The following is a 20,944-nucleotide window of genomic DNA, read 5'->3' on the forward strand; positions in this document are numbered from 1 at the left end:
ATGAGGGGTTTTATTTATACAGCTGAGTTTCATCTTGTGGTATTAATAGCATACAGGCATTTCTTTTGGAGAGAGGGGAGGGATACTGTATTTAGCAGAGGTCGGTGTGCTACTCTTTCTGCCAGGAGCCGCAAAATCCCATTGCCTTTAACTGTTCGCATGCATTGCCTGTCTTTACTGGGAGGAGTCTTCCATTAATCATTCTGATGTCACAAGTTTGAAAGCTCTGTGAGAGATACAGGATGAGGATAAGAACTCTAATATTTCACTTAAAGGTGAGAAGGCTGGACAGCAGATCAGGTTCATGACAGCAACAAAGTTCATCTGGCCATGGTCCTCCTCCTTTTCCTCAGGATTCTGCAGATGTGCTGGAGAGCAGGTTGAGGAGTTCATGAATTGTCTCAATTACCTATTTCTTGCTAACTTTGACTGATACTTTTCCATCCTCTGCAAGTAATTGTATCACATAATAGAAGTGGAACTGGTGCTTATTGCATGATAATTCATGTGATGGGAGTAGTTTGCTGCTTATTGCAGCAGAGGGTATAATCTGGGGCGTGAGTAGGATGGTTTTTGGATTTGGGGGCAGGTTTTTTCCAGTTGGTGGGGAAATGAGGCCTGGAATTCTTCACTGCCTCTGTAAAAATTTGTCATCTGCCCCAGCTTAAAGATATATTAATAGTATCATGATCTCTTACATGCATGGTTGGTCCTGTTGCCTGGATACAAACATAAAGTGATTAGAAAGATATCATTAATATGAAGTGAACAAAATAGGTCATAGAAGTACCCAGTTATGTTTTTCCTATGTACCCACCATGCTGATATATCAGTGATGAACCTTAGTTGCTGAATCTAATTAAAAATTAATAATGAAATTTGCTAACCAAATGTTCCCTTAATGATGACTCTAAGTCATTGCTTGATGGCAAAAATTCAAAGCAGAACCTGGTCATGCACTAAAATATTTGTCTGGGTGCATTTTATTTCTGTTTCATAATTAGGAATCTTAATGGGATCAATCTATGGGGCAGGAAATGTATGGGGCAGGGAAATCTATGGGGTCAAGCCAGGACATTGGGGTAGCCAGAGCTGGGATACTGGGATAGCCACTTGACTCTTTTGCTTGTTGTTGCAGATTGTGCTTTTCTCTAATGCTGCATTAGGCTTTTCACTAAGCTGCAAGTGTAACCTGCGTGATATTTTCTGCCAATTCTTTCTCTGTGTTTTCTTCCCTGTTCTTTGAAATGTACCCTTATCAGTTTTTCTCACATCATTTGTACCCTTCTGTGGTCTGTTACCTTTGTGTGTCTGACCAAATGCTGTTGTGTCTCCTGAACTTTTTTCAGTGTGCAATTGTATTTTTAGTTTCTGCATACTACATTACTCTTCTTGATAAATATATGCACTGTGTCACATAAAGGAATGTTAAAAGTGCTACAAAAGCCCCTTGTTTTTTAACATCTCCCTAGAGTCTTGTGACGGATTTGTTAAAGCTCTGGGGAGATGTCCCTTTCTAACCTAGCTTCTGGTTTAGCTCTTTGCTTTTCCATCATTTCCTGCAGCATTTCTGATTTTCTTAATAAAAACACATACTCACTTCTGATACACTCTTAGCTGTTTTTGCATGGTTTTTTTCAAGTGTAGATGAAAATGTCTGTGGTTGGCTTGCTTTTTTTTCAGTGACTCCTTTATTTGTTAAAGTCTGCATGCTAACTTAAGGTGTGATTTTTCTCTTTCCAGCTGTTGTAGTGTAGCACTCCATCATACTGTAGTTTTAAGAGTGAAGAAACTAAAGCAATTTTTTAGTTCTCCTGATTTAACAACCAGCTGCTGGAGGTGGACTGCAGTGACAGAGTTCCTACTTTCCTCAGTTGTGAAATGAGCTGTTTGCTTAAACCCTGCTTGTGTAGGCCTTTGGTATGAGCTGGCATGAACTTAGGAGAAGAAGGAAGAATGAAAATAGTGATATTGGCTTCCGAAATGCAGGATGGTAAAGAAAGAAAATATTTCCTGCTTTCTTTTGGAGAATTGTTGCATGTTGTTAGACCACCACTAGTACTGTGAATGAGCGTTAGGCGCAGGCGTCACACGTGTGTGTTATTTGGTGATAAGGGAGAAGAGAGGAGGATTGTTTTGTGGTTAATGAGCTTGTAACTGTGATTAGAAAATTGGATCTAGGCCTCTTGCTCTGTATTTCGTGTGAACTTTGGTAATTCGCTTTATTGCTGTCTCAGTTCTGTTTGTGTAAAATTCAGATTATACTTCTGTTCTGCTTGTGTGCTGTATCCACTCCTTTTGAAAAGGATGTGGTACACCATCTGTCCTTTGATAGGCATGCAGAAATCTGATTACATATACAGATACTGTTAGAATCCTTGTGGTTTTGGTTGGAAGAGACCTTATCTAGTTACTAGCACTCCTGCCATGACCAGGGACACCTTTCCACTAGCCCAGGTTGCTCAAAGCCAATCCAGCCCGGCTTGAACACTTCCAGGATGGGGTATCTGCAGCTTCTCTGGATGATATATTGCTGTGCCCCACCACCCTCATAGTAAAGAATTTCTTCCTAAATGAAACCTGTCCTCTTTCAGTTTAAAGCCATTCCTCCAAGTCCTATCACTACATGCCCTTGTAAAAAGGGCAGCTGTGTGTTTGGGTTGATACATAATATGCAAGGAACCTAGCCTTGGCTGAAGCCTTTTGGTATGTGCTGTAATGTAAATAGAAGAGAGAATATAGTTGAAACAAATTATACAAAGTTTTCTCAACAATTTGGTCACAAAACACTGTTTCCTGATTTTTACAGTAGGTGATATTTTTAAGTGTTTTCATAATTACTGTGTGATGGCTTTCAGATGTCATATATCCATGCACAAATACATTAAAGAAAGATTGCTGTCTGTCATTTCATTAGTTTGTTTCTTTGATGTCATTATTGTTTTATTTTAACAGCCAGTCTCCTTTCTGGCTTACTTTGAGGCACAGAATGCACTGATGAGGAATAAAAAAGGAGAAGAGAATGCTGTATCCAGTCATAGAAGTGATGTGTGCAATATGGTGTCCTGTTCTTAGTACCCAGTCTGTTGTTTTGGAGGAAGTGATATGATCTTTATTTTTTGTGTTATGGAAAATTGATCAGTGGAAGAAACCGACCTGGATTGCTCCAGTCTGAACTCAAATTATGTAGGACTGTTGTTGTCTTTCTCCTTACTGTGTTCTGGAACAATGGAGTGCTGCAGATATTTTTGCACACCATATTTGAGGAAAGATGAAAGATGAGGGCCAACTGAAAGTAGCTCAGGAGAAACTAATAGCAAAGAAAACATGACCTACCAGCAGAGAATGGAACAATCAGAATTATTCAGGCTGGAGGAGTTACAATAATGTAAAAATTTTAAAGTGTGCTGCAAAGAGAAAAAGAAAAAAAAATTCTCTCCTATTCTCTCAGCCCAGAAGTAAAGAGTGTAAATTGTATAATTAGAATTCAGGAAAAGCTTTCCAACAGCACCAGCACTTAAGCAGTAGCCTGGATTGCCTAGAAACCAGGCGTACTCTATCCTGGAGGATACTAGCGGAGATAACAGGCAAATGTGGAAATGCTTTAGGTGTCACTGATTCCAAGCCTGTTGTCTGTGATTTCAAGGGTGCTGAAATGGTTTCTGTGTAGTTTCCCTTCAATTTTAGGCGTATTCTTTGCCCTGATAATTTTCATTGAATTTTCTTGAGGATTTTTCTTTCTGCTAAATATTGCTTCAGTCAAGCTGGACTTAAATACATTAAAGGTGAAGGTGTAGGTTTAGAAAGTGTATGCTAGAGAATGCTAATATATATAAAGGGTGTTTTTTTTCTAAACATCTTGTTTACTTTTTTTACAGTGCTGATCACATGACTGTTTTCACTGACAGACAACACAAATTCTTACAGAGTAACAACAGGAAATTTATAGCTCATAATTAAAGACCTCTCTTTCTGGTGTTTATTTCTTTCTCATTTTCTTTCTTGCTATGGTCTCAGACAGCCCAAGAGTTCTCTCTGTTAGAATTTCCTTAAATAATGTACATTATTCTGTGTATTCAACCCACCCCACTCAAAGTTGTGCCCAGATGAAATTTTATTTGTTTTTGCTTTCTTTTGCAATTATTTAATAACAACCTGAAAAAAAATAGATGCTGGTCCTTGAGAACTCCACAAATACCCTTCTTCCATGTTCAAAACTGATCAGTGATTCTTGTTTCATTTCTTTTTGCCAGTTTCCTGCTTGTGACAGTACTTTGTTCTTCTTGCCTGCGCAGTGACTTGAGTAGCCCTTTGTGAAGGACTCGACCAAATCTTTTCAGAAAGTTCCAATAAACAATGTGTTTTTGTATTCCTTTACTCCATCAAGTTTTTTCTAATCCTTGAAAGAATTCAGCTCCTTAACAGATCTACCTTGTGTTCAATTCATCTTGTCCCCTCAAGTATGTAAAAATCTTCAGTCTTCGTTCACATGTTCTTAAGGATTCTCCTTCTGTTTGTTTCTGAGAAGTCTTTGGGTTTTTGCAGACTTCCCAGTTCCAGGATGTCAGACTTACTTTTCTAAGCTAAGGTGATGCTTGCAAGTGGGAATTCAGTACAGGATCCAAAGGACATTTTCCATGGTGGAAGTTCTCACACAGTCCCACTCTCCTGTCCCTGCGTAATCTGTGCAGATGCACAATGCACTGAATCTAAAATAGAAAAGTAACCTGGCTCACCACAGGGCAGTGGTGGCACGAGAAAGGCAGTGTGCTGCTGGTTAATGTGTGGGGAAGGGAAGGGAGACAGCTGCTGCCTTCTAACAGCACCCCTAGCATGACTGTATTGTAACTGGCTTAAGAGGCATCACATTGTGTGTTTTGGTCTTTTGCATTAGATAATTTAGGTTGAGGGTAGGAAATTCTCAACAGGAAGTCACAGAAATATAAACATGCTAGTGCTGAAAAATACTCTATTTAGCCATGTGGAGTTGTTGTATTATTGTATCTTACTGAAAAATATATAGTTTTACACCTTTATTAGAAGCTGGGGTCTTTCTAAACTTCTAAGATGCCGAATGTTAGAAGTGAATTAACTACAAAGACACTAAAAGAGGAACTAGAGATAGTAGAACTAATTGGAGAACATAAAAATAAAGTACTTCCCACTTTTGGGGAGGTACTGGGGAGAATTCAGTCAAAAAGGTTTAACAAGAAATGTGTTTGTGTGTGCTCCATGGAAGGAGTGAAACTGGAAAAGCACTAGTTTTTCAAGCACCAGAAACATTTGGAGTGAATAGCTGCACAGCAGATAAATCAGTTTACAGATGTGTCATGGTAGCAAGTGGTAAATTAATACAGTTTTGAGTTACAAAAATTAAAGAGAAGTTCCTTCTTGAACAGCTGTGAGAGTTAACTTGCAAGTTGTACCAGGCCCAAACTTCTTGTTTTTAGATAGATATAAATGAACTGAAGAGATTGGAGGGACAAATGGCAAAGGAGTACAGACCAGGGGACCTACAGGCACTCATGCCTTCTTGGGCTATATGTTAACCAGAAGTGTAGCTGAGAGATGTGGTAAGAGTCTACAAATATTTGAAAGGTGCATACTTGAAAGGTAGAAACTAATTAAATGAGTAAAGTGAGAAGGGGCATAACTAGAAACAAGGGAATGAGGTTATAAAATATATTGAAGTATGGAATAGTCTGCCCAAAGGAAAGACTGGAAGAACAAATATATAAAAACAAATATATAATATAGAAGACTGATAGACATAGTCAGGAAATAGTCTAACATCAAAGACTCAGTTTTCTAATGAAAATAGATTAAATAATTTGGAACTCTTTTACCCATTTAATTTATGTTTGCTTTTGAGGTATTAGGACAAGTTGGCAATCAGACTCTCTTAACTCTTTAATATTGCCTCCGTAATGCTTCCTGCTGATTCAGATCTACATTATTGCATACCGGTCTTAGATACTGCCTTTCTTCAGGAAAAAAAGTGTTTTAAAAAGGAACAGTTGGGCAAACGGTATGAAAAGGTATAAGGGGAGAAGAAAGGTGAGTAAGTTTCAGGAATGATTTTTCAAGAATGGTGTCTTGCTACATTCTGCTTAAAATCTTAAAATAAATGGGAGCAAACTAGTACCAGATATAGAGGTCTAGTTGCACTGGTTTGTTCCCGTTTGCATCTAGTGGGGAAGGTTAAGGGAGCTCCCGGACTGTGAATTGCTGTTTGTATTATGTGTGGCCACCTGCACACGATGGGATGGTATGAACAGGATTTACACCTTTTAAATGTAGAGGAAGGCAGCAGAGAATTTTTCATTAATGAAATAAAGCGCATCTTAAAATTCCATTCAGAAAGTCGGTTTGGCTGCATCTGAACGGATAGGGAGCAGCCCTAAGCTGCTTTGTTTGCCTGGTGCCATAGGGTAAATAGTAAAATGTGTTCAGGTTCACTGCTCCCCTCAGGAACTCCTCTGGGTAGGTGCCAGGTGCCTGCTGGGCTCTGGTGTGGTGGAAATGGATAATGAGGAGTCATCACACAGAGCTGCTGCCCCAGACCTCGACTTGGGGGAGGAAGGACTTGCCTGTGCTTAGCATTTGCTGGGTGATTCCTGTAGGCTGGAAGGCAGCCCCTGGAATTAATTTGAGATTATTTAAAGAATTTGGAAAGTGTGCCAGTCTGGGGATGTCCCTTTGCAAAGCAAAAAAACCCTGAATCTTTGTTTTCAAGCACAACTATGAGACAGCAATTTATATTGCTCCGTTTAATTTCTATACATGGTCTGTACATATCCCCAAGTTCAGCTCAGGTGGTCAGAGCATGGTGCTAATGGCACCAAGGCTGTGGGTTTGATCCCTGTACGGACCATTCACTTAAGAGTTGGACTCAACCATCCTTGTGGATCTCTTCCAGCTCAGAATATTCTGTGATTCTGCTATTATGCAGTCTGCACAATAATTTCAGTTGCTGTCTGAGCTGTGGTATTGAGGACTTCCTACGGGGGCATGTTTTAACTTTCTCATTTTGAAGAAATGTCGTTATGTGAAATTTAAGGCCAAGTTCTCTGGCAGTTATTGTCAAGGAAGTTGGAGCTCTTGCCTGGTGGACTGTTAACTCCTAAAACAAACCAAGGGGTTCTTGGCATATTTTTTCTCTTGCTGCTTTTCCTTCTATATATTGGGGGTTGGTTTCCATGATTGAGAAATACTGCCTTTGCTTTCGCTTGACATTATTTTAGGGAGCCACAATAGTGTGTGCATTGTGTTGTTGAATATTTTCTGTTCAGAACAAAGTGGTTGGTTGAACAGCAACATATACGTATGAAATAAAGTACTCTTTGATCTTTCTTTCCTGTGTATCTCTAATCTAGACCCATTCTGGGTTTTTTTCCCCCAGCTGGAGGGTGTGCTTGTAAGCCAGGCATTGTTGACTTTGCTCTGTGTGTTGGCTTCTGAACAAAGGCACTGCTGAAAAGGTGAGTGCTTAACTTCCATCCTCTTTGATGCAGGTTTATATTCAGAGGAACTGATAAATCCAGACTTGCCAAACCTGTCACCTTAAACTGTATCTAGGTTTGCAATGGAAAAAGTCTAATCTACCAGCTCATAAAATTGCAAGCATCAGCCATCAAAACACTGTGAGACTCTGGTTTAGTGTAAATTGTGTGGCATTCTGCAGCACTGGAAACCAGAGAGGCTGAAAGGTAGGCATGTTTCATCTCTTGAACAGGTGTGAATTTAGAGCTAGAGAAATCTCTGAGACCCTGAAAATAAATGATACAAGTACAAGACTCAGCCTGTAATCTACACGGGAAGGGATGGCTGAGGGGCATGCATGACTACCTGTCTCCTACGTGGTTTTGTGAATTTCTCATAAGATTCTACGTTTACCACATCAAATAGCTGAGATACCTGAGCATTAACTGAACAGACTTTTATCAAATCTACCAGACTGTTTATAAGATGGGGAATAAATTTAATGGCATTGTTCTGCTGTGAGTACTTACCAGGAGTTTTTCAAAATCTTCCCCTTCAGTCAGTGAAATACTGAGTGTGCCAGGCACGTAAAGTGCAGTGACTAAGGGGAGTGTCAAACTTAGTTTATAGGAAATAAACAAAACTTCTTTTAATAGGAAGTTATTAGTATTCTGAAGAAGGATAGATGAAAGTAAATATGTGATATTGTAATGTCTATATTCCTCTGTTTTCCATGAGACTGCATTAACCATCAACCCAATTTCAGGATGTATCTTTGAAATCATGAAGGCAAGGCAAGATTCTCCTCCTCGTTTTGTGTATAGATAAATTTGTCTGGTAAAGCATGATCTTGTTCTGTGATTATCTTGCTCTGTGATTTCAATGAGAAGAACCGATCTGACCAAGGACTCTTACAGTCTCCTAACTGAAGGACACTAAAATCAGTAGCTCACTGCATAGAACTCCAGAAGTAGTTCTGTGTGGCAAAAATGTGTCCCTGGCTGACATTTGACATGACACTATGCATTGAATTTAATATTCCATTTGGTTTGCAATGTTTCCTCTGTCGGGAAGTGGCGAGATGCAGTCATGAGGAATACAATATCAAGAAAGATTAGCAAGCAAGAAATAAGTTTAATTTAAGAGGTGGCAGGTAGATGTAAGGATCTGTCCAGAAGAAGTTACAGTTATGAAACTGTAATTTTATTAAATAATCATAAAGAATAATTCTCTGTACCTGGGGGCTTGTAGAGAATAATCGTTTCTAATAAGGTTGAGTTTAGCAATTATCATGGTACTCTTGAGGCTAAGCATTTTTGGTCTTTCTACCGTTAGTAGCTAAGTCATGTGAGACTTAGTGATACAACTGAGCTGAGTTGGAAATAGCATTTTGGGTTTTTTTCTTCTAAAGCTTATTGTTGTAGACAAGGCCATAAAAGCAAGTAAGTCTCGTATGTTGAAGAAAACTGTAAGGGCAGGTAGTGATGAGCCATGTGTTTTTGTGTTTGTCCTCTAGAAAACATAGATTTATTAAAAAGAGGCAAACCTTCCCCCATCCCAAGCAAACTCTCTTAATTTTATTTCCCAGTTTGATGCTATTATAAAATATGTAGTCTAAGGAATCTGCATCAAGTTGCTTCTTTCCTCTTGTCATTTCTCTCACCCTTCTAAATGAGTTACTCTTTGCCCTCTGCCCTATCCATGTAACTGGCTGAACTGTAGATGTGCAGGGACTTGGTGCAGCTACAAAAGCAATATATAATGCACAAGCCAGATTTTTTAATCAGACAGTCTGATGAGACCAGAGATACAAATATCGCTGGATTTAGCGATGTAGTTTCAGGTACGAAAGAAGCTGATTGCTCATCCCTCCTGTTCAGTGGTATCTGTTTGTGCTTTGATTTGTGATGCAGGAAGGCTTGAATATCTTTTTTGATACATGTAGAATCTGTTGAGGGATCTTTGGAATCCTTAATTAACATACTGCATTTTTGCTTCCTTTTCCATACCAAGAGAACGGATGATTTGGAAGTGGTTGTATGTACATAGGTTTGCTGCTGGCAAACTTTCTAAGATCCCTTTTGACATCCTCACTCACAGCAGAAATTCAGGTGCAGGACAGTTTTGGACCTCCATGTTGAAAACACCAGATTTGAACGTGGAGTTGTGTTCTGCTGAGAGCTCTGGGCATTTAGGGCTGTATTAACAGCTACTGCCTGAAGCAGACCCTTCCTGCTGAGAAATCTTTTTCAACCAGGCATCTCCCTCTCCAGTAAGCAGTAGTATACATCAGTAGTATCCTTGTGATTCCTTTCAGATGTGCTGGCCATTGTGGATTTGAGTGCATGAGGATGGATATTACACTGAATTTGGTGTCTCTGCCAAGCTGGCAGGATTGTTCCCAGCTGTCAGTGACTCACAGTAGCCGAGCTGCTGTCTCAGAGTTCAAGTTAATGGAATCTGCAGCTCAGTTTCCCTTGATTTGTTTGGCAGAGATGAAATTTCCCATCAACCAGCAAGAGCAGGAGGGAGAGTCCATATTCAAAGTAGTAGCTTTGAATATGTGTTGGGTCTGAAAAATTGCTGAGAAACACTGTCCTTACTTCCTCAGCTCTTCCTTGGGAATAACTCCTTGCCAATAGTCATGCTTTCAGGTGTTTCCTTTTGTTTTGTCTAGCTTCTTCCACTGTTCTTATTGCTGACATCCTCCAATTTCCAGAACTGTATTAAATATGTGATAAATGTATGGCACATGATTGTCATCTTATTCTTTCTCTGAATGGATGGCAAACTTCATTTGGATTTAGAGGTTCAGGGTAACTACTTTATGTATGCCAAAGAAAAAGAGCACAAATGTCATCAATGCAATTCATTAATGGAATTAATTTATTTACTGGGTGTAAAGTTACATTTTATCCTGTCTTTTTTGCCACTTGACATTTTTACCAACCAGGTTATCTTATGGTAATATGGAAGGATATTTGGAATAACTGGAGTGTACCACATACAATGGGGACGTGGTTTTACTTGTTGATTTTGACAGTTGTTCTGATAGTGTGTGATTACTCTGGAGAGCCTGCTGGACTCCTATAGAGCTGTGTTTGGATCTAGGCAGTATTAAGTGCTGGCTAGTGAACAGCAGTGATTCTTCCAGAATCAGCAGGAACCTTTGAATTTTGTTTATTTTCTTTGAAGACAGCTGTTAGGTGACTGAGAATCACTGTCAGTTTCCAAAATAAACAGGTCTTCTGAAACTTATTTGCCTTCTTCATGCTCTGTTACAGAGTATCAGAATATTGGAAGCAAGCTCCGGAAGGGATGGCTGAACTCTTGGAGCTCGATTATAATACATGTGAACCTTGGGCATGTGTATGAAGAGTATTTTCTGGTTCAGGGTGCTGTTAGAAAATGCATGCAAGTCCAAGAAAATAGCAGATGTTTGCTATTCAATGTTGTGGCTTTTCTACTGTCATTAATCTGTTAGAAGAAAACTCCTAGAACCCAGAGTAAGAAGATGATATTCAGTTCACTAATCAGTAAGCAAAGAAGGGAAGAAGCAATAGATACAGTTTTATTTTCTGGGTATACTAAGCAAGAACAGCCCAAGAAGATTAAATGTGTATATTTTTCAGACTTCAAGTGTATTTTTCCATTAAGCAGGATTGCTTTCTCCTCTTCAGCTCTGTATTTGCTTCTGTTGTCTACCCTTTTATAAGCAATAATCCCGTCTTTTTCAATGGAATCACAGATAGTGAAACTCCTCTGTTTCTATGTAGTACAGGTTTGCCAAATCGAGTTTATAGGGTCTGGTATTCATGGTGAGGTTAAGGACCCTTTCAGGGTACTTCTCTCTATTACTACGAAGTACTTGTCTTACTGTCTGGTAAAAATGGGGGGGTTTTGTTACATCCACCGTCACAGGGAAATACAGAAAGAGTCTTCCTGCCTCAGAGTTATTCTCACGGCATGTGGAGGGCAGGAGTTTCAGGAGTGTTGACTGAAGACTTGTTTGCATGAATACACTGAGAAAAGGTAAAATCAGTGTTTTACAGCTAGGAAGTCAGCATGTAGTAAACTCAAGTATCAACAAGTACCTTAAATCATGGTACTTATTCAGAACTTATTTTCTTATTCAGAAAAAAGTTTACCTGAGTTTGCTGTGTCTTTAGCTTTCTTTCTAAATACCTGAAGAGTAAAAGCTCCCGTATATGACAAGGAATTTTATAATGATCTCCCCTACTGATTTCAGTGACATATTCAATTCTGCAGAAGTCATACGGTACATGCAAAAGTTCTTTATGTTTATCACTTGGATTTCTTCATGTTGGTGTTGTGGCACTGACTTGGTGCTTGTTCAGAGTCCTAAGAGCAGTCTTTGCTAGAGGACATGTTATAATTAATATCAGACTGATTGGAGTAACCTATTTATGGTCTTAGAAATGTACTAGAAATTGTGCTTGGGAATGTACAGTAGCTGATAATACTGAAAATATTGTGTAGATACTGTTTGTTACCCAGACTTCAACATGCAGTGTTTTCTAGTCACTTTAAAGCCTAGGAAAGGATAGAAGAGAAGCAGGGGCAGAGAGCTACATACACAAATGAGAAGGACCACAGTACCAGATAAATACGATTCTAACCTTTTTAAAGTATTGAATACTTCAGCACAGGGTGTTTGGAACCTCTCAGGCATGCATGATCGAGGGAAAAGAGGAAAAAAGAGCCAGATTGATATAAACTTGCACAATTGTCCAATATTTGAACAACATAAACTCCAGCTCTGAATTTTCCTCTGTACTACCTTACAGTTCCCTGATTTTTGTGAACTAATATAATTAACTGCAGGGAAACCGCATCAAAATTCACTCTGTTTCTAGAAGCTTTTTGTGGAAGGGGATCTCCCACAAAAGACTTATTAAATTTATCTTACTTTGTCCTCTACCTTTTCACTCAGTTATGTATTTATAACTTGTTCTTCCTTGCCCTCTTGATAGTTCAGAATTCCAAATCCTTCAGTCATTCTCTCCTTGCAGCTGCTGTCTGAATTCATTCCATCTGACTTCTGCAGTCTAATAGAGGAAATCTTAGATAAAGCATGTAATGTTATGTTTTGGAAATTAGGAATCAAAAGCATATGTTTCAAGTGAGGAAGGGACTATCTCCATCTCAGAGTACCTCAACTGCTGTCCTAAGTGGCTCATCCTGTGTTAAAGTGAATAATCTGATAAATTTCCATCTGTTGTCAAGATAGCCAGTCAAAATCAGAGCTTTTAAAACAAGAATACTGTAGACTGTTTCTTTTATTGAGCCACTTGGGGGGCTCTGAATGTAAGGGACTTTGCTGTGTGTGATGTAGCATCAAAGGCAGAAAATGTGCAGAAGTCCTTCAGCCAAGTCCTAAAGGCAGCAAGCAGTCTCAGGGTCAGCTGTGCAGCACTGACTAGTTGGCAATTGTCTTCCCAACCTGAAATGGCACCTGGAGCTTACTGTTTGCCATGTCATTATTAAGAAAAGTACACATTTATTCTTTTGGCTCCACATTTTAAAAGCAGTTTACAGCTTCATGTCTGTTCTCCCTTCTCCTAGCGCTCTGTGACTCTTGTGTTTGACCTGTTTTCTTGCTCTTTTTTCTTGAGCTGAAATATTTTATCTTGTCAGAAAAAGAGGTCCCTCTTGCTTTTATTTTCTGTGTTGTAACTTCAGTAGTTGAATTTGAAGTATGGTAGTTGCTTACTTTCCAAGACAGTAGAGGTGAGGAAAAGCAGCAATGTGAAGTGGGTAGGTGCATCGGTGTAACATACGAGAGAATATTGTGATGACAAAAGGCAGTGAGCTTCTAAATAAGCACAGGGAGAATGTGTGTGTAGAGAGGGAGGTGTCTCAAAAAGCTGTGTTTGTTCTCTTGAGGCTCCCAAGTGCTATAATTGAGTCAACATGTCAAAGTGAAGTATGTCCTGAGCTTTGGGAGCAGGGAAAAACCGCATCTTCTGCACATACAGGTTTGGATGAACCCCATCTTACAGCAATAATAAGCACTCTGCTTTGCACTGCTGAAACTACAACTCAACAGAATAGCTGCCCAACCAAGCTCTATAACTGATGTTTCTCTAAGAACTGCTTTAAATCTTTGGTTGGGAAGCTGTGAGTAATTGGCTTCACCTTTGCTTCTGATGCAGATGTGAACAAAGGTGATGAACAGAGGGGAATATGACTGAATGCGCTATTGAGATACAGGCAAAACAAACTGAAAGGGTCTTCCTTAATTTATTTCTAAGTCTCAGAGAAACAAATATCCGTATGTATTGCCATATTTCTTATGTTGGTGTAATGTTTTGGGAATATACTGAATTCCCTTTACTGTAGGATTTTTGCATTTTGAATGGATGGCAAAGGGTTGATTACAGCCCTTTGTCCTGGCGGTTTGTTGCAGCCTTTGGCTGTGTGACTTCATGCATGATGCTGTGCTGGCAGCTCTCTCCTTGGCTGTAGCTCATTGCAGCATTGCTCTAGGAAATCATATGAAATTGAAAGTTCTTTAAAGCCAATGTTACCTTGCTAACACACTAATTTTGTCTTGATTGGGTTTTATGTAGAATATCTACCTTTGGTGCTTTTGTATTTTATAAATCGGGCTTACTGACATATCTGATGATCTGATTGTTTCCATAGTGACAGCAATGGCAAAAATCTGAAAAAGGAAGGTGACAGCACTGTATTTTTAAGACGAACTGTTTTACAGAGGAATGGTTTGAGGGGGTGGGAATACAGTAGATTTTTTTCAAGCAGTAACAGGATATATTTTTTCAAGCAGTAGTACTTACTTGGAGGTCAGAGAGGAAAGATTTGGCTTGCTATTTTGGCATTTATTTGTGTGGGGAAGTAGTGAGCACAAGGTTAATCTAGGTAATATGAGATGTTTTCAGCAATGTCTCCCTTCTCGCTTCTCCAAAAGATGATAACATCTTGAATTGCAGAAAACTGAAATGTGTGGATTATCTTCACAGGAAAGGTAGATGTCAATATGCCTGTGAGAAAATGTGTTACATACTTTTGTTTCAAAATTTCTCCCTTCCAAATTCATAAACTAAGCACAGAAAGCTTTTAGTATTAAAAATTGGACAGAAAGCCATTAGTGAGAGCTTCAACCTTCTTTTGTCCTTTGGTAAATTCAGTTACTTGTTTCATTTTATATTCTGGGAACAAGGCTTTATTCCCTTTCATTACACATCATATTATTTGCATTTGAAAGTAAGATACCTTGAGAGAATGTAGGCATATTTGCTTAGAGTCCATGCTGCAACAGAGAGGGTTTTTTTTAAAGCATTTTGTAGGAGACACAAGCTTCCCTAACATTCCCTTTTGTCGTTGGTGTCGATGCTTCTTCCTGTGGTGCAGTCACTTGAAGCAGTTGCCTGACATACAATATATGCCTGCTGTTCTTATATCAGCACAGACAAGTGAGAGGAGATGATGTGAGAGATGCTTGTAAATTATGTCAAATATTTTCATTCAGGGGTGACTTTTTTTTCTGTGAATCAATGGTTAGCATTCTGGTTGAATCACCATACCTGGAGGTATTTAAAATATGTGTAGCTATGGAACTTAGGGACTGCCAAGTCTACCACTTGGTTTGATTTAGGTGTACCTGGCAGTGCTAGCTTGATGAGTTGGGCTGCATCTTAAAGGTCTTTTCCAACCAAATGATGCTATGATTCAAAGCTTGCTTCTCCTGTCCACCCTGTGGCAGTACCTAGGATCTGTGGACCTTGTGCCCAGGTAGTTCTAGCAAGAGCTTAGAAAGAATAAGTCAGCCTCTGCTGCCCATCTCCAGGTGGCAGGCACATCCTTCTGCCCTGGGGAAATCAAGCAGGCTGGTAGCAAGACACAGGTGCTACACTCCAATTTAACACATTGTTAAATTCATATCTCTTATGCCTTCCAGCCAAAATGTGGCATCATACTGTAAACTGAATATGTGTTACATCTTATTTCACTGGGGAAGAGAAGCCGGCAGCTGGGAGTTTGTGTTGCTTTTTAAGTTGCACAGGTTGGTTGGTTATCTGTGCCTGAGGCCTCTTGGGTCACATCTGCATTAGTACCTCAGCTGGTTCTTCTGTCATTTTGGTGTCTTGGGAGTGGTGTGCATAAAAAGATATCATTTATGGTTCTTCTTTATATTTATCTGCAGTGTTCTGATCAGCTTGTTGAAAAGTGTTTGATTCTGGTTTTCCATTGACCTGAAGGAAGGGGAAGTTTCCCTGTTTTTTTACAACGGGTCACTGTGTAGAACAGGGAAGTGGTTTAGAAATCATGGGAGCAGTTTGTTGTTGCAGAAAGGCTGAAGAAAATGGTGTCATCTGTTCTTAAAAAATGTCCTCTTATTTGCAGAATGATACAAATTGAAATAATTTTTTTCATAAGAAACTGGTTCATTTATAGATACTTGAGTTGTTGAAATGCTGACTTAGTGGAAAAAAAGATTAGTTAGTTGGTGTTATCTCTATGCCCCCACTGCTCCCCACCCAAAAAAATCCTCAACCCGTTGTTTTTGTACTATTTTCGCTGATGGAGTTTCAAGGCATTGCTTAGTGCTTTGTCTTAAGTAGTGTCCTGTGTCCCAAGCATATGTTGGACATCACTTGTATTTCAGTAGCATTATGAAATGTAGACAGAAGTAGACATTTAGACATGCCTCTGTCATGTGAAACGTATTTAGTTTCTTCAAATTTACAGGTTTAAATTCTTCTGATCCCCATTGGAATGAAGGGGTGGGTAGTGTTTTTCTTTCTCGCACTGCTAGTGGTAGCAGTTAGTACTGATTCATTGGTGTTGACCCCTCTGCTGCTTGTTAAAAGGTAGCTTTATTTGCAGAGGTATCACAGTGAGCTTAATTTGGCTTGCTGCATCTTCGTAGCTGTTTTAATCTTATATGACATAGATGAAATCCAAAAGGAAATTTGCAACGAAAAGAAAGAAAAACCTAAACCAAAACTAACTATTCACATGTAAATGTACCTTATAAAGTCATAGACCGTGTAGATTTAGATATTATTATATTAATTTCTTGAAGTAGAACTTTCCCTTAGATCTTGGGAAAACATCTGCAAGGAAGAGTGCATCTCTTATACATCTTTTGCTCCTGGTTCCAATTACAGGCAGCTGTCTGATTTATACTCAGTGAAAACTGCTAATTGTGCCCTTGTAAACTCTTGCAGTTTAGAGGAAAATGTATTTATTTGCATGAAAATGTTTGCATGTGAAATACTGAAAACCCTTCCTGCAGATACAAAATTTTAGAATTCAAAACATATAAGCCTCTAATGCTCTCCTAAAAGCTGTTCCTTCCCTGGCTGATAGCTTTTACCTTGCCATGTGTCATTAACATTTACTGCTGTTGCAAGTTCTTGGATAACAGATTGAGGTGTCTTTGCATGCTGGTTTAGATGGCATTTGCTAAACAAATTGTTAGGAATCTAGCAGTCTCTAGACTTCATTTGCTCTTTGTCTCTTACGAAACATGAAACTCCTGTGATGTGAAGGATTTTGCATTTATTCTTTTTGTTTATAAAGTAGCGGAGGGTTCCTATTTTATGAAAAGTTTTTAAAACACTGACTAATTTAAAAAAATAACCTCAAGTAGGTTAAAATTTCAGTCTCCACCTCTGTGGTGAATAATGCTGATTCTTTTAAAGAGCTTTTTATTAAAGTCTTATCTTTGATTAATTTTGTGGCAGACTTGAAAATAGGAAACTATTGGGTTAATATAATTTTGCTTATTAGAGAAATATGTTTTGATAAAATTGCATGCATGAAGTCCACCTCTCCTGTTTTGGGGTGGTGTGTCTGCAGTGGGAAAGGCATGGTAATTCAGTGGCACAGTATGTTCTTTTACTGATGGCACACACACTGTATCATCAGTGTCTGTCCTCATTCCTACCTTGAAATTACTTCTGTTGGGAATAGCTCAGAGATATTTCAGCCATGGTTTTCGATTTAAACCAAGATGCTTTGGCTTTCCCAAGTGCTGTTCTCAGAATTTTTTGAGGTCTTGATGATTTTTGTGCACTTTCCAATCATGTTTTTTAGCCTTTTTTATTCCCAGAAACCATTTGTTACCTGGGCAGGTGCAGGTCAGGATGCTGTGGTGTGCCACTGCCAATGCTGTCCCAGTGAGGTTCACCCCTGGTTCCCACTGGTTCACTCCTCTGTAAAATTGCTGTCAGTAGAGATGGTAGCTTCTGTAACGCAAGAGCTGTGTAGAGACCACCAAACTTGATCAGAACTCAAGTCAGTTTCGTTCTCAGCCAGCCTGAAGCTATTGATGCATTTCAGCTTTTATTATTGCCTGGCAGGCACACATGGTGGCAGTCCTTTGAATCTTGGCTGTACTGTACTGTTTATTCTTCTGTTTTGGAAGTTGGATAAGGCCTTGATTCTGTGTGGGCATGCTTCACCCTTCACGTCAGTACCTCTTGGTAGGGTGCCTTTTGAGATACTAGTTTTAGCCAATTCATAGTAGATTTGTTTCCAAAATGTGTATCTCTGTGTATGCCCTTGGTGAGACACATCAACATTTCCCGTCTGGTGGCTGAAAAGGAGCACACAGTGGGCACTGCGGTGGGTACGACTCTGTGCTCTTGAACTGGTTTTTGTCACATTTCTGAATATTGGTAACATTGTCAGTGTCTTCTTGCCTAAAGCATGCTGTTAGAACAGATTTTGGAAAGCTCTTCATTTCTAAGGGTATAGTTTTTGAATCATAGGAAGACAAGTGGATAATGTTAATAGATGGCAATTCTTTGAAGTACGTTAGAATCAACTTCAGAGAGAAAGAAAATCCCTTTCCCTGAGCTCCAGATAAACAACAATGCTTTCAAACCTTCAAGAGGATCAAGGTGAAATGCAGTGAACAGCAAGTGCAGGGAAGATGAGTCTGCTTTTATGGGAGTTGGCAAAAATACATTATTTCCTTTTTGTGCTCTGTAACAAAGCAAAATAACAAAGTACTCTGAGATTGTTCTATGAAAAGAACACAAAAAGCTTTCTATGTTAAATACCCTCATCTTAATAGATGTTGATAGAATATATTTTAAATGGGCTGGGAATATCTCCTTGGAATTCTGAAGTATCTTCAGAACTAGCTGAAAAGAACTGAATTCATTTGATCATGCAAGTACATTTAACAGCATTTATTTGCTTATATAGAGTTGTAGGAGGCTGACATCTTCCAGCTGAGGTGTGTGCCATTCCCACTTTAGTTGAATTTAGCTGTGAAAGTGAGAATGGAGCAGTCTCATTTCTATTTTCTTGCTAAAGTCTTCAGGAAAAAAAGGGAAATTGCTCTAAGCTATGGACCTGAAGTACATTTTAAAAGGTAAATGTGTCCTCCTTTGCCTAAGGAGAAGACTGTCTCAGGAAGATAAGTTGGAGAACAAGTAGCAAGTGACTGTAGGATTGTTCCTGCTGAGGTTCTGTTTTGGTCAGTCATAGAAGACAAAGGAGAAAATAAAACAATTTTTTTCAGAGGAGGAAAGTGATTTTCAAAAGCAAGAATGTATTCATGTGCTTTGAAATTATTAGTGAGAATAAAGGCTGAAATTCAGTGGACAGTATTGTGTATCGACATGTCTTATGGGTTGCAATGTCATGAGTGGTAAAGATCTACATAAGAAATTGAAAGTTGCCATCCAAAATTCAAATGAGTACAATGAAGAAAAACCCAGCGTTTTTAAGAAACTATGATCTGAGGCATATTTGTTTATACATAAGGACTACTGAAAGAACTCAAAACAACTCTGCAGGTCACCTTTAACAAAAAGCTCTCTGTATAGATAATAATATAAGTTATAAAAAGAGTATCACACCAACAGCATGTCCCATACGCAATATAAAAATGAGAACAAAGTCCAAATTGAGAGGTGGTGGGTTTGGATGGGGGGAGAGAGATTTAAATGTGTTCTTCAGGAAAGAATCAGTGTACAAAAGTGAGAAAAAATAAGATGGCAGCAGCCAGGATTTGCAGAGCTTTTCAGTCCTTTGTTGGGTTATCTTGCATAAGTACTTTAGCCAGAGACTCTTTTCAGTAGCTGCATGGGGCCAGCTTGGAACACAAACGTGCATGAATCCAAATGTAATTTCCCTGTTGTGCACATTCTGGCTGTGACAGCTCAAGTTATGAATGTAAAATAGCAGGAAAAAAAGTTCAGAAGATGGCCAGGCCTGAAATGTTAATAAGAACTGACTTACCATGAGATCCCTTGAGGCTGGCAAAGGTGCTGCCCGAATTTTAAGTTCATCTGCTTCCATGCTTCGTTTTGGTGTGCCTTGGAAAGGAATAAATAAATTCCTTGTTTTTATCTGTGCATCTAAGTTTTTTGGCATAACAGAAGTAACAAACATTTTCTTCCACGTAAGATGCAAAGCAGACAAAGAGAGTGATGTTAATCCTCCACTCCGGTTTGTGGTCAGCGCTGGCACACAGAGTGAATCGGCATCAGTGGCTTTGATCTGTAGACAAGAAGTACTGTACAGGGAATGGCAGTATCTTTTCCCTTTCAGACAGTTCTTTTTTTCTGGGGGGCAATAATCTGCATTTTTCCCAAATCTCCAGTGTTCAGAAGGCATTTGTCTTTGCTCTGGGTAGGATTGGTGCAGGATAAGGGATTTCCTCCCACTACATCAGTACGCTGCTTGCAGAAAAGACACCTCATCGTGGTCAGGGGACAGCTTGTCTCAGACTGTGCAGGCAAGGAAAGGGCTTTTCTCTCTTCTGCGTGCAACCTGCACAGCAAAGAGAAATTGCAAAGTTTGCAAGTTTCCCTGCGTCTTCAACATCGGATTTTCCCGGGTCTGTACTCTCTCCTTTTTTTTCCCAACCTCCTTCCATCTCTTGTTACCATGGAGAATGAAATGCCTGTTCCATTCAAGTTGTCGGCTGAATAGGTTTTGAGGTTGATGGATGGTGAGAATCTCTTATCCCTCCTTCTCCAAACACCGCCCCTGCCTGTTTCTTGACATTTCACTTGCCAGAGACTGGCAATCAGTGAGTGGGAGCTGAAAAGGAGGCTGGCAGTGTCCTGCTGAGATGCTCTTTCAGTTCGTGGATGAAATCAGCAGCCGTGAGAAGGTCTTAAGGGCTTCGGTGCAGAGCCTTGTCCTCAAGCTGACTGAGGCATGAATGCTCACTTGAGTGAATGTTCTTGCTTCCCCAGAGCACCCAGGGAAAAAAGAATTCATGTGTGAAACCTGTTGCTGCTTATGACTGTTTCAAGGGGTGAGGTAACCTCTGCAATGTAAAGGGGAAGGTAAGGAATGGATGAATACAATAAATGCTCTGGCATAATTCGTTCCTCTCATATATACTTCTTTATCTGCATCCACGTCACATCAGAAGTGGAATTTCTTTGCTGCAGCCTGACTTGGGTGGTTTCCTGGCTGTGATGCTGAAGTTAGCAGGGGTCTC

The 20,944-nt window shown here is 39.4% G+C and overlaps 1 protein-coding gene across 5 annotated transcripts in view; it reads left to right on the forward strand.

The window, feature by feature from the left end:
• The window catches only part of NDST2 (N-deacetylase and N-sulfotransferase 2), a 126,023-nt gene that overhangs the window by 16,661 nt on the left and 88,418 nt on the right, over nt 1–20,944 (forward strand). For 3 of the 5 annotated variants that reach the window (XM_041476165.1, XM_041476185.1, XM_041476175.1), the window contains exon 2: nt 7,403–7,481. The exons of the other annotated variants lie outside the window; for them this stretch is intronic. The gene's annotated coding sequence lies outside the window, so the exon portion shown is untranslated. The remainder of the gene's footprint in view (nt 1–7,402; nt 7,482–20,944) is intronic. 5 annotated transcript variants of the gene reach the window in all.

The sequence above is a fragment of the Pyrgilauda ruficollis genome, unplaced genomic scaffold, assembly GCF_017590135.1.
Source record: "Pyrgilauda ruficollis isolate IOZ18807 unplaced genomic scaffold, ASM1759013v1 scaffold11, whole genome shotgun sequence".
NCBI classification, from domain to species: domain Eukaryota; kingdom Metazoa; phylum Chordata; class Aves; order Passeriformes; family Passeridae; genus Pyrgilauda; species Pyrgilauda ruficollis.